Genomic DNA, 12,251 nt, shown 5'->3' on the forward strand with positions numbered 1-12,251 from the left:
TGGCATTGCTGTAACTGATTCAGCACAAAACTTTTGAAAACCTTTAAATAATTTAAAGTTGTTTATTCTGAACCCAGGGAGGGTCTCCTGGCAGAGTGTAAAATATTCCAATATATTTGCAGTAGTTTATGCCAACCTACATTTCTACAGTGGAACTTAAAGCAAACACAGAAAGCAATGCTGATTTTTGATGAGATGCATTTGGTTTTCCTGAGGCCTAGTGGTGGTAAGGATCCCATTAAATCTGTTTCTTGAATCCTTCTCCAGAGGGAAGATATCTGGGGTACTGGTGATATGTAGAGTTGTTTAGTACCTTTGGCATAGAAACCTGGTACCTAGGTACTGGCTTAGATGCTTTCTAAACTGTGCAGGTAAATGTGGGTTATAAACTGTAATTGATCCTGTCTGAAGATGATAATTTGACTCCTGTGTAGATCACAAATTTTCAGTGAATTCTGTGCAGTTATTCTATAATAAGTCTCTCACCTAGTCACTGATACTGGTGCGTTTGAGAGTGTTACTCTTTGGACAATGTGAATGCTGCTGTCCTGGCTCCGATAGACCTGCGCTGTGCCGTACTTCCCCCACTGAGTGGGTCACATCCAGTGCTCACACTGTTGCCAGACCCCAGTGCTCTGAAATTGCTGCACAGCAGCTCTTCATTTACCAGGAGTGCCTCCATGGCTGCAGCGGCTGTGGCCCGGCCAGAAGTGTTATTTGTAATGGCTTGCTGACGGGCCCAAAGTGATGCTGCGCTGCTGTGCCAGCACGGGGGCCTGGGGCCGCAGCCAGCTACTCTGTGGCCAGATGGAAGAGCAGAGCAGAGGGAGTGCTGCAATCCGAGATGGAAAACTCACTTGGATTGTGTGTTTTGGATCATTGGTTTAGGAGAGCAAAAGATCAAAACTTGCCTTGAAGCTACAAATGTGTTGGTTTAACTCATAAAGGTAAAGTTACCACAAAGGGCAAGGATAGGAGAGGTGTGTCTTCTCCCTGGAAGTACCATGGTAAAATCTGTATGATGTAATTTACTGTCTTGGAGATTTTCTGGGAGCAGAATGTGTCTCTTGGTGTATCCACAGCAATAAAATTAAGGTAACAGTAGTTTTAAGTCACTAGCTTAAAAGAATAAGTGGAAAAGCTTTAAAAATCCCTCACCAAACAAGTGAATACTTTGCAGATATTACAATACTAGAAAACTCAGAGTGCCATGTCCTCAAGTGCTTTACTCATTGCTTGAGGTAGGAAATTAAGTGATGTGTAAACTGTTGTTACCACCAAAATTTCATTTGCCTTCATTGGCTGATTTTCCTGTCTGCCTTGCTCCTGCACAGGTGCTTCTAAATGTTTGCTCAGGGCGTGTCTGTGGGAGGGATGACATTTACCTGTTGCTCCCTGTGGAGCTGGGTGCTCCCTGGGAGCATGGTGGCTCTTGGTTCAGCTCCCAGCTCTGCAGCAGACTCCTTGGGAAGGTCACTTCTGTCTTCCTGCATGATGTCAAGTGTTGTGGATGATCTCAGGATGGCTTGAATGTTGCTATGAGTCGCTGTCATGCCATGAACACCTCTGAAGGAGTGTAGTGTGACCCCGGACCTAGCTAGTAAACTTATCAGTCAGCTCAGGCAGTGCTGCACTACCCTTGCTCGGAGGGAGCTTGGAGAGTGGGGAGGATCTTGCTGTTGCTGGTTTTGCCATCCTCGTGGTGTCTCAGGTCCATACCCATCACAGCAGGGGAAGAATAGTCCTGATACTTATAAGGATGACAGAGGGACAAATGTGTGCAATATTGGGATGCTGTAAGAGATGTATCAGCTCTTTGGGAATTGGAATATTTCCTTTAGAAAATACCTTTGATCTCTGTTTAAAGGCTTACAGTTGGCTATGTTCACTGGGAATATATTTCAGGAGCTAAGTACCCATCATATTTTAAAATGCCCTGTGTTTCCCAAAGCCCTGGAACAGTTTTAAGAATCACTGGATAAGTATTGGAATCAGTGCATTTAAACAGTTCTGTGTCTGTATTTGTTTGTGTGTATAATCATAATCATATGAAATTAAATGTATTCTCTGAAAAGAAACATTTTCGGTGGTGAATTTGAAATAATGACAAATCAGGTAGAGATTTAAACTTTCCCTAACCATTTAATAGCATCTAAATTAAGAAATATTTGCCAGTGCAGGTTTGGCTAAGGCTTTAAAGGAAAATGAAAATGCTTGAACCACAGGAAATCAATGGCCTAATCGTCTGGAAAAAGAGTTCATTGCAGTGCCAGGATAACCTGTGAGAGCAATAGCCTATTCTGCAGGTGTAGGGAGAATATTTGTCACTGAAGTCCTACAGCAGAAGCAGTTCCATGACAGGTAACTTGTGAGGCTGTGAGACTGATTGGGAGTTGAGAATGTCATATATAGCTTGTGTCAGGGAGGGTTTCAAGAAAGACTAAATGAGGGATGGTGAAATACTCTGTTTTGGTAGAAGCAGTCACATTTCCTTACTTTGTTTCATTATAGATAATACTATTTTAGAAACAATTTACATTACAATAAACATTTTAAATGCAGTTTTTAAACTTGTTTTCTTCTCTTGGTAAGTCATCAGGTCTGTGCCAGTTTAGGTAGTGAATAAATGCTGTTTCTGCAGATTTTAATCAGGTTTCAGTTGTTGAGGTGTAGACACCCAGGTAGTGGGTGTGCAGCTGCAGTGGGAGCTGCAGGTTGTGCCCTGGGTGGGGGACCCACAGGCAAGGAGCTGTGACCTGGTGCTGACCCTTTGCACAGCTGCCCACTGTGGAGGGGCTTTGGTTCCAGCAGTGAAAGTTTGGAGTGGTGTGAGTGTGACTCACAGTGGCTCCTGGATGGTCAGACAGGAAAGTTCCCTTAACAGCAGTTTTCTTCCAAGTACAGTAAAAGTTAAGCAAATAAACAAAAAAATCACATAAAAACAAAAGAAGAAACAAAAAAACCCCCCTCTACCCGAACTTTAATAAAAAGCAAATCCACAGTTCATTCATCTAAAATGGGAAAAAATGAAACTTGAATAAATGTATCATTTATTGCATATCTTCTTAGTTAAATGAATGGTGATGTATCTTCCTTAACAAATTTGCACGCTGAACTTCAGTGCATGGGATATTTTAATCTGAACATCTGTATGTTTTATAGTTACTAATCAGGGAGAATCAGCCCTTTTTTAGGCATAACCGCTAAAACCAGAAACCAAGTTTAAAGCTGGAGACCTTAATCATGGTTTCATGTTTTGAACTTCTAATAATTTTGAGTTAATTATGAATTTTGAAAGTATTAAATTATTAGTGCTGGTCATAATGGTATCTTAATTATGAATGAACAGTCAGCATCAGGCAGCCTTTCCTTTTTGACAGATACAGAAAGGTGTCATGGGAGCTGCTCCTGTGCTCTCTGGTGAGATGTAGCATGTCCTGCAGAGATCTTCTTGGGATCTAGTAATGCTAGAGACAAAGACAGACCTTGAGAGTTAGATGACAATGAAGGAAAACAGTGATTGATGCAGAGAAACCTTCAGGAGTTGACTGTGTTTCAGCCTCCTTTTTTTACCTGCTTTGAGGAGTAACTCTCTAAGACTGCACTGGGACACTCTCATCCTTCCCAAGGGATGGGTTGTTTGTGTTGCTGATTCCATCTAAAAATGCCCAGGGTATGGAAGAATGTAAAGCCTCATCTTTTTGCTCTGTATTTAGCAATAAAAGTCATAAAAGTGAAAGCTCCTCTGCACGAGAAGAACAGACTTTCTTACCAGTTGGGCTGAGACTTGGGAACAGTCAAAGCAGGATCATGGATCTTGCAGCTATTGATGCCTGAGTTGGCCACCTGAAAACAGAGACTATACAAGAGTAAGGGAATAAAGGTAGGTATTTATTTGAAGGACCTTCCAAAGGCACACCCTGGGCAGGCCAAGGGCTACTGCCAAAATGGACCCTGGGTCACGAGTTCTGCACACGTTTATAGGTTTGGTTCATTTGCATATCAGGGTTAATTCTCCAATTAAAATTTCAGTTAATGATGTAATTTCCCCAAGTTTACCCCCCTTCTTAAGATGTTAGTTTACACATTTGGGCCTAGGACAATCTGGGTGTCATTGGAGAGCAGGCCTGGAGAGGCTTTGTTATGTCTAACCAGCATGAGAGAGCAGTAGTTAACAGGCCACAAGAAACTTCAGAGTTACACACTAGGCAGTGCAGGATTTGAAAAATATGAACGTTAAAACCTAAGGCATCACTATCAGTGCTAAGTGCTGAGCACAGATGCCTTTGCAAGCAGAAACACAGGATGCAAGTATTTAACAAAGCCTTTTTCAAGCTCATAGGAGGGATGCAGAGTGCAAGTGGATATTTGGAGCTGAGTGCCTAAGTGACAATCTGCTGTTTGCACTAACTCTAATAGAAGTTACATGTGCTCATCAGTTTAACAGCTGATATGTAAATGGGCTGCAGTTCCATATCCTGGACTTTGTCAAGAATAACTCCAAAATGTAAAATCAATCCAGCGGTTTCCAGAGACAGAAGTGAACTAATGTTGCAGGAATATGGTTGTCAGGGTTAATGCTGATGTAAGGAGGATAAGAATAGCATAGAGTTCAGGAAATCCTAAAATAGGAGTGGGAAGGGAATTACTATTTATATATTCCCCCATGTTTTTTATACATATAATATATATAAGATACCAGCTGGAGATAGCTTATCTGGCAGATTCGCTGGGGTTTGAATACATGGTGATGGCTATGGGCATGGCAGGAGAGTAGTCTTTCCTGACAGTGTGAAGGTATCTTGCATCAAGCAATAGAAATATAAGGAAGAGATTTCAAATGATTGCAAGTTGTCAAGTGGAGTTTTTTTAGAGGGGAGAGCATGTGGGCAAAAAATACAATGTTACCTTAATTAAAAAAATCATAAATAAAAAAGCAGGGGTGGGTAGGAGACTGGTGGGTGGTGGTACAGAGAAGAATCTTGCTGACATTTCTTTTTGGTATTTTTCTTCTTAAAAACAAGAGCAAGCAGTATTCATGTCTGCTTCAAAATATATTTTCCACAGCCTCTTGGCTTTAGTAGGACTTCAGAGAATAGTTTGGTCTTTTTTTGTTACAGGCACTGTGTGCTAATATAAGAGTTCAGTCAGTCAGTAAATTTCCTGAATTAGTTGCAGTAGCTGAAAGCAGAGCAGAGACTGAAAAAGGCCCCTTGCCACTGGTGAAAGTGACTGTGCCTAATCTGTGTGGTGCTGGGAATTTCTGTGCGTTCTCTTCGTGGCAGGGAAGTTGAGTTGCTCTGCACATGTATGTCCTGTGTGGTGTTGTGACACAAATTGGAGAATTTCTCTGCTGTCCCTGTTAAAATCTAACCCTGGGTATCTACATGACTGCTGGCAAAAAGAGGTCACATAGTAAGGCCTCATGGGAAGACACACAGCAAAGCCTTTTTAGGGTCAACATTGAATGCCATTGATGATGTCTCTGTTGATAATGGTGTTGTTTCTTAGGATTGCTGCCTGTAGCGGGTTCAGTTTGTAACCAGGCAGAAACACCAATTAGAGTGTAGTGGTTTGGTCCAAAATACTCATTGCTTACTTATTTACCTTCTGTGAGATAAGAATTAAGAGAAAGCAAAGCAGGCACAAAACTTAGAAGAATATAAAGAAGTTTATTAACAGACCTAAAAGAAAGAAAAAAAAAATCAGACCACACCTTCAGTACACTTCTCCTCCTCCCACCTTTCTCCCTTCTCCCACTGACAATGTAAAAAGACAACCCTTGAGATTTTCAGTCAGTTTACCACCTCTATAATAACCTTGTTCAGTTCAGTTAGGGAGAGGAGTCTCTCTTGCTCATGCTATGGAGACATCGCCACAGGAAGTTCTTATGGCTTCAGGATCACAGCGAGACAGCCACCCAGGTTGGTTCTCTGCTCGCATGTGAGTCTCCCTTCCCCCAACTTACAGCTTTCCACACAGCTGCTTTTGGGGGTCCAATCTTGAGCTACTGGGGTACCATTTTAAGGTTGAGCTGTTCAGAAGCAAAGGTTCTTATCACCCATCTCTGGAAGCATCTTCATCTCTAGGACTAGAGGCCCTCCCCCTTCCCTGGAAGCAAAAGGGTCCTCATCATCTTCATCTCTAGGACTATCTCTGGGAGCATCTCTAGGAACAGAGGTCTTCTCCTTCCGATTTTTGGAGCAAGAGTCCTCATCACTTCCATCTCTCCCTGTTCAAACTTCTCATCAAATTACAGCTGCTTCAGCATTTGCTTATTCCAGCACAGGTAGTTTTGCTCACAAGTACAGTTTGAACGCTCCACCCCCCATGCTGTCATGAAATTACAGCAGGTACTCTTCTATCACTGCCATGGCTTTACAACAGAATTTCAGCTTTAAGCATCTCCTCTTGCTCCTCCCTCAGGGTTTCAACTCTTCCCTTCTTTACTTGGTGTCTGCAGGCTTCATCTGTTCTGGAGGAAACTTACAGCACTAAAAAAGGGTTAATCTCACCCGGGCCTTGCAGCTGGAATTCTCTTAGTGCTGTTGGTCACATGATCTTTGCTGGGCAGCGGGGCAGCTTCAGCTGAATCTTCGCCCGCACTGGAAGGGGGGGGGGCTGTGCCATCTGCACGTAGCAGGGCTGGGGGGGGGGTCCGTGGGTGGAACAGGGCTGCATGGCTCCAGGATGGCTGTGTCCTGGCCCAGCCCGGGCCCGCTGGGCCACATGGGCCCAGCCCAGTTACCTGTCCCAAGGCCAGAAGCAAGAGAGAGCTTTCCCAGGGTTTGTCCTTTCTTAAATGTGGACCACAGAGTCGTGTCAAAATTTTTATGTGGCTTAAAAAATTGTCAGTATTCAAACTAGCCAGTTGATAGGTTCTGTCAGGTCATAGAGGAAGCTGTAAGCACCTCTTTGCAAGAAAATCATTTCCGGAGCTATGCTAACCCGTGACACTGCCCAAATGGCTGCAGCTTGGAGTTTTTAGTTTGGGTGTTGCCTCAAAATAGGGAAGGTGAAGCTATTTTCTGGTTTAATGGGAAGAAAAAAATTGTTGATTGAACTCAGATGAATGAAAACTCAGGCACTAAGAGCACATTATGGTACCACGTGTTTCTTGCCACGCTTACCCTTTGCTTTCAAAAAATTCTGTGAGTCTCACCTCTGTTCCTGGCAAAATCATGGAGCAGATTCTCCTGGAAACTATGATGAGGCACATGGAAAATTAGGAGTTGATTGGTGACAGCCAACATGGCTTCACTAAGGGCAAATCATGCCTGACCAATCTGGTGGCCTCCTGTGGCAGTGTTAGAGAGGTGTTAGATGAGGGAAGAGCGACTGATGTCATCTACCTGGACTTGTGCAAAGCATTTGGTAGCGTCCCACACAGCATCCTTGTCTCTAAAATGGTAGACATGAATCTGATGCATGTACCGCTCAGTGGGTAAGGACCAGCTGGAGCGATGGGTCCGTGCAAACTTCGTGAAGTTCAAGGCCAAGCACAAGGTCCTGCATCTGGGCAGGGGCAATCCCAAGCACACATACAGGCTGAGCAATGGTGGGTTGAGAGCAGCTCTAAGGAGAAGGGCTTGGCAGGGTATTGGTGGATGAAAAAAAGGAATGTCACCCAGCAGTGTCTGCTTACACCCTAGAAAACCAAGAGTATCCTGGATTGCATCCAAAGCAGGGTGGCCAGTAGGTCAGGACAGTCATTCTTCCCCTCTGCTCTGCTCTAGAGAGACTCCACCTGGAGTGCTGTATCCAGCTCTGGGGCCACCAACACAGAAGGATGTGGACCTGTTGGAGTGGGTCCAGAGGAGGGCTGCAGAAATGACCAGAGGCCTGGAGCATCTCTCCTTTGAGGACAGGCTGAGGGTGTTGGAGTTGTTCAGCCTGGAAGATTTTATAGCAGCTTTCCAGTACTTAGAGGGTCAACAGAAAAGATGAAGTCTTTATCAGGGAGTGAGTGATAGAATGAGGTGCAGTGGTTTTAAACTGAAAGAGGGTAGATTTCAATTAGGTATTTGGAAGAATGATGATGATGAGACACTGGAACAGGTTCTCAGGAGAACTTAGGGCTGCCCCATCCCTGGAAGTGTTCAAGGCCAGGTTCGATGGGCTTTTGGGCAAGCTGGTCTAATGGAAGGTGTCTCTGTCCATGGCAGGGGGGTTGGAGAAGATGATCTTTAAGGTCCGTTCTAACCGAACCATTGAGTGATGCTATGAAGTAGCATCACACTGGAAAGTACTCTGGAAATTTCCTCTGGAAAGTACTAGAGCACTGAGAGGTGTCCTGCATCTAGAAAGCACGTTCCTTGACCAGTGTGCAGATAAATACAAGCCCCAAGGAAAAACAGCAGAAACTGTGTCTTTGACAGGAGTGCCAGGGGAGGAATGGATGAGTAGGAGGAGCAAGTATAGATATTTCAAAGCAAGAAAATCAAAGAGCAGGACTTTTATCTAACTCAGGGTGTCCAAGTTCCTGGAAAGCTGAGATGTGACAGATTCTTGATCAGACAGTTTGAATTTGCTATTAGGACTCAGTTCACCTGCTTTTGTTAAGCTGTAGTTTCCCCCACTAAGAACTTGTGAAGTTTGCCTGAAAAAAAAAAAAAAATCTCTTAAATGTTTGGGAGTTGTCAGGGAGTTTTTTAGATGGACTCCAGGTGGTGTGGGACACGCCAGAGAGCCTGGAAGCATTTGACACAAACCAGGACAGAAAGATTGAAAACATACCTCTAGTCTGTGGAGCAGGATGTCTGGAGTAGATGGATTTGAGGGGGGCCTTGTAGCTCTAATTGGAGTTACACTGCAGCTGAGGTTTCTGTTACTAAACTTAATGCTTAAAGGCCCCATTGTGCTCAGCAACACATGATTACTAGACATGAATATCTGGTAAAAGAAGATCCCTGGTTAAAAGAAGAGACAGGAGAAAACCCCAGCCTGAGAATGAAAGTTGTACACAAGCAGATAAAATGTTTTGCCTGGGTTTGTACAGCAGGTTGGTTGTGGAGAGGGAAGTGGAGCCCTGGTCTCTCTGCTGGTGGTGTCACCACCTTCTTTGCTGAAAATGTAGTTGTCTGGGCTCACATGTTGGACAGGTCAAGGAAAATCTGTGCAGTGGCTATGATACTCCTCAAAGAGGAGGATTTTGGATGTCTTCTAGACTTGAGGAGTAGATTTAGATGCAGACTACTGAGATCACGTCCTCTCTTTAGTATAATGCTGCCTCCTCTGATGGCAGCAAGCGCCTCTGTTTCAGGAGGCAGGGCTGCAGTCTGAACACCTGTCTTTATTTTTTATTTATGTTTAACGGGCATGATGAAGATACGGTGGTACTGGGCCGCACACAGCTACCCAGGCTTGGAGGCAATGTTGTGTGCATGCTCCTGCATCTTCTCTGCCTTATCTCTGGAGCTGCTCGTCAGCTCTGTTGAAAGCATGTGTGCCTGCAGTGTAGATACAGACTTCCTCCTGCATTCCTATAGAAAAGATAAGGCACGCAGTGTGTTCGTGTGCATCTGTGCTTGTGTTTACTGTACTGTCTAGAGATGCAAATGAATGATAACACTGGGGCAGGCCGGTGGTCTGTCTAGCTTGTTTCCTTTTTTGCAGTAGCCAAGAGCACCTGCCTGATCCAGCCAATATCAGTCCACAAAAGTCATGGAGAAAAAAGGATTTGTTTGAATTGTTATTACTACAGCTTCTAGCTCGTTCTTACTTCATGATTGAGTTTGTTTTTGTAGGAAGAATCCTTACTGTTATGAGTCACTCTGGCTTAAAAGCAGGATTTTGCTTTCAGATGCCTTTTGCCTTAAAAGGTGATGTTGCTCCTGGTATTTGTGAAGTTTAGGAAAAAAAAAATCTGAAAATCATCAGGCAGCTCATTCTTCTCAAGAAACACTTGAAACATCCACAGTTCTTAGTTTTAGAAAAATCAAAATAAAGCAATGCTTAGGGAATGCATTCCTGATGCCTCTTTGGGGCCAGCTTGATTTATGTAACAGTAAAATATGAGACAGTGACACTCCTGCATGTAACAGGGATGTAGCCCCCTTGCTGGTGTGTTAGATTTCTAGACCATCTGGAAATTAGTGTCATTAAACACCTGAAATAACAAGATAAAAAACCCAGGCAAACAACAGCAAAAAAGCTAGGAGTTAAACTATGGCAAGCCAGGGACAGCTGATCGACAGACCTAATGTCTTTCAAGTGGGTAGATAAAGTGCAGTCTTGGCTGTGTGTGGTCAGTAAGGATGGAACATTTCTTTTGTAGGGGTTGGCTTTTTAACCCCACGTAATTTATGGTGGGGATAATTCCACTGTGCTTAACTATAAAATCTATCTGCAGTTCCAAACTTAATGCTGAGGAAATGTACGCACTAGCAAAAATCTTGTGGCACAAAACAGTGGTGTAATTCATTATCCACTCTAAAGCTGCCATGGAAAAGGAAGGGATTGTTCTTCTCAAAAGGTTTTTTTCTACAGTTCTGACCTTGCTGCTTCTGTAGGTAGAGCTAACCTCTTATGCATTGGCTGATTATGCATTCAAATGTTTCTGTGCATTTGAATATAGTTATAAACTTACTTTTCCCTGTGCAGCATCACTTGGTAAAGTTTTACCAGTCCCAGCAGAAGTTGCTTTTCATTTATGGGTATTTGTTGCATAAACTGCTTCCATACAACTAAGCTTGTTTCCTTGGCATTTGTCAGCCTCAGAAACTTGAATGTTTAGAAGTATTTACCGACTTCACTTTCCTTGCCATGACCTTTTTCCTGTATAGGAAACAGAAACCCACTCTCTCTTCTGAATGCTTTCTGTGCATTGTTCCCTGGGGCCCACAAAGCTTGTTTCTTGTGCTGCAGATGGACTACAAGTCACAGGCAGCTGTTCTGTAGACACTCTTTACCTGGACTTTTCTGTGCATGCCCAGTGTGCCTTGTCATTGCATGTTCACTCTCAAATTACTAGTTTGTAAGTGGAGTCAGTGACAGTCAGCTATTTTTAATGTTTTGATTTTTTTTTAAATTCTGTATTGAAAATGTGCAAGAGGAGATTTTCTCCAGTAAGTTAATGTTTATTTGGTGACCCAAGTTTCATTTTAGTGACAAACGCCACTGAGATTGCAGAGTGTGTGGGGAAGTACAGAGGTGAGGTGAAGGGGATTGTGAAGCAGTGAGCAGTAATACTGGATTGAAAAGTTTGTTCCTGAAGTGACTCCTCATGAGCACCTGCCTGTTGTACTCATGAATCTGTTGTTTTGTGTCTTGCAGTGGCATCACTGAAGGGGCCAACTGTTACTGCTGTGGGAGATCAACAGCTTCCAGTTGCATTTTCTGTGTCATCTGTAAAACCCCCAGTTACAGTGAGTTTCTCCTACACCCACACTGTTTTCTCCAGTGAGGATTTGTTAGCTGTAATCTGTGATAATTATATGTTTCTCTATTTATACTTTGTCAGTTCACTTGCTACTGCAAAAAGCTTTGATTTATGAGTCCCAGGCCAAAGGGATACATACACTTCCCATCCCCCCAAACCTCATACTCGAAGCTCATAGTTGCAGATTCTTCTGGCCAGCTACGTACCTTGTGAGGGAAATGATCAAAGACTGTGTGCTTTGGGTGAGTGTTCTGGTTATTCATCCAATAGCCAAGATGAGAATTGGACCAAATATTTTGTTCCCGAGAACAGCTTCAGAAAGAAAAACTTACTTAAATAAAAAACGGAAAGAAAAGTATTACTTGGGCAAAGAAGATTAAACTTGCTCAGAGTGCCAGAAGCAAACACATCATACCTGTGTGACATCTAGTCATAGGCATGGCAGGTGAAAAGAGAGGGTGACTCAGTGCTGGAGTGCTCCTGAGTCTGTACCTAGATATACTCTTAAAATGAGACAATGGAATTTTTTCCCTGCAGTGCAAGAGAGCTACCCAATCCAGTGCTATTTGGAAACTGAATGAAATCTCTTGAAAATCCTCATTCTCCTTTTTAGTTTCCACCTAAAGGGAATGCAGTGAAGAAAATGTTTCCCTACTCCTGCCAGCTATCTGTGAATGTCCATGTAATGTATAACTTGCCTGTGATTCTTTTGTTAATAATTCTCTTCTGCCAGTAACTCAGTAAAACAGACTCAGGTGATTTCAGTATTTTGCATAACAATGATAACAGTTGCTTGCAAAGCCATCTCCAATTTTCAGACAATTTCAGACAATATTTGGAAGAGCTGAATTGTCTTCTGAATTGGAAGAGT

General features: G+C 43.1%; 1 protein-coding gene across 2 annotated transcripts in view; it reads left to right on the forward strand.

Annotated features, from left to right (window-relative positions):
* Nucleotides 1–12,251, forward strand: part of TSPAN4 (tetraspanin 4) — a 436,626-nt gene that overhangs the window by 67,235 nt on the left and 357,140 nt on the right. The window contains exon 1 of one of the 2 annotated variants that reach the window (XM_048305952.1): nt 11,275–11,366. The exons of the other annotated variant lie outside the window; for it this stretch is intronic. The gene's annotated coding sequence lies outside the window, so the exon portion shown is untranslated. Of the gene's footprint in view, nt 1–11,274; nt 11,367–12,251 lie in introns of those variants that run through there. 2 annotated transcript variants of the gene reach the window in all.

Source organism: Corvus hawaiiensis, chromosome 6 (assembly GCF_020740725.1).
Source record: "Corvus hawaiiensis isolate bCorHaw1 chromosome 6, bCorHaw1.pri.cur, whole genome shotgun sequence".
Classification (NCBI taxonomy): domain Eukaryota; kingdom Metazoa; phylum Chordata; class Aves; order Passeriformes; family Corvidae; genus Corvus; species Corvus hawaiiensis.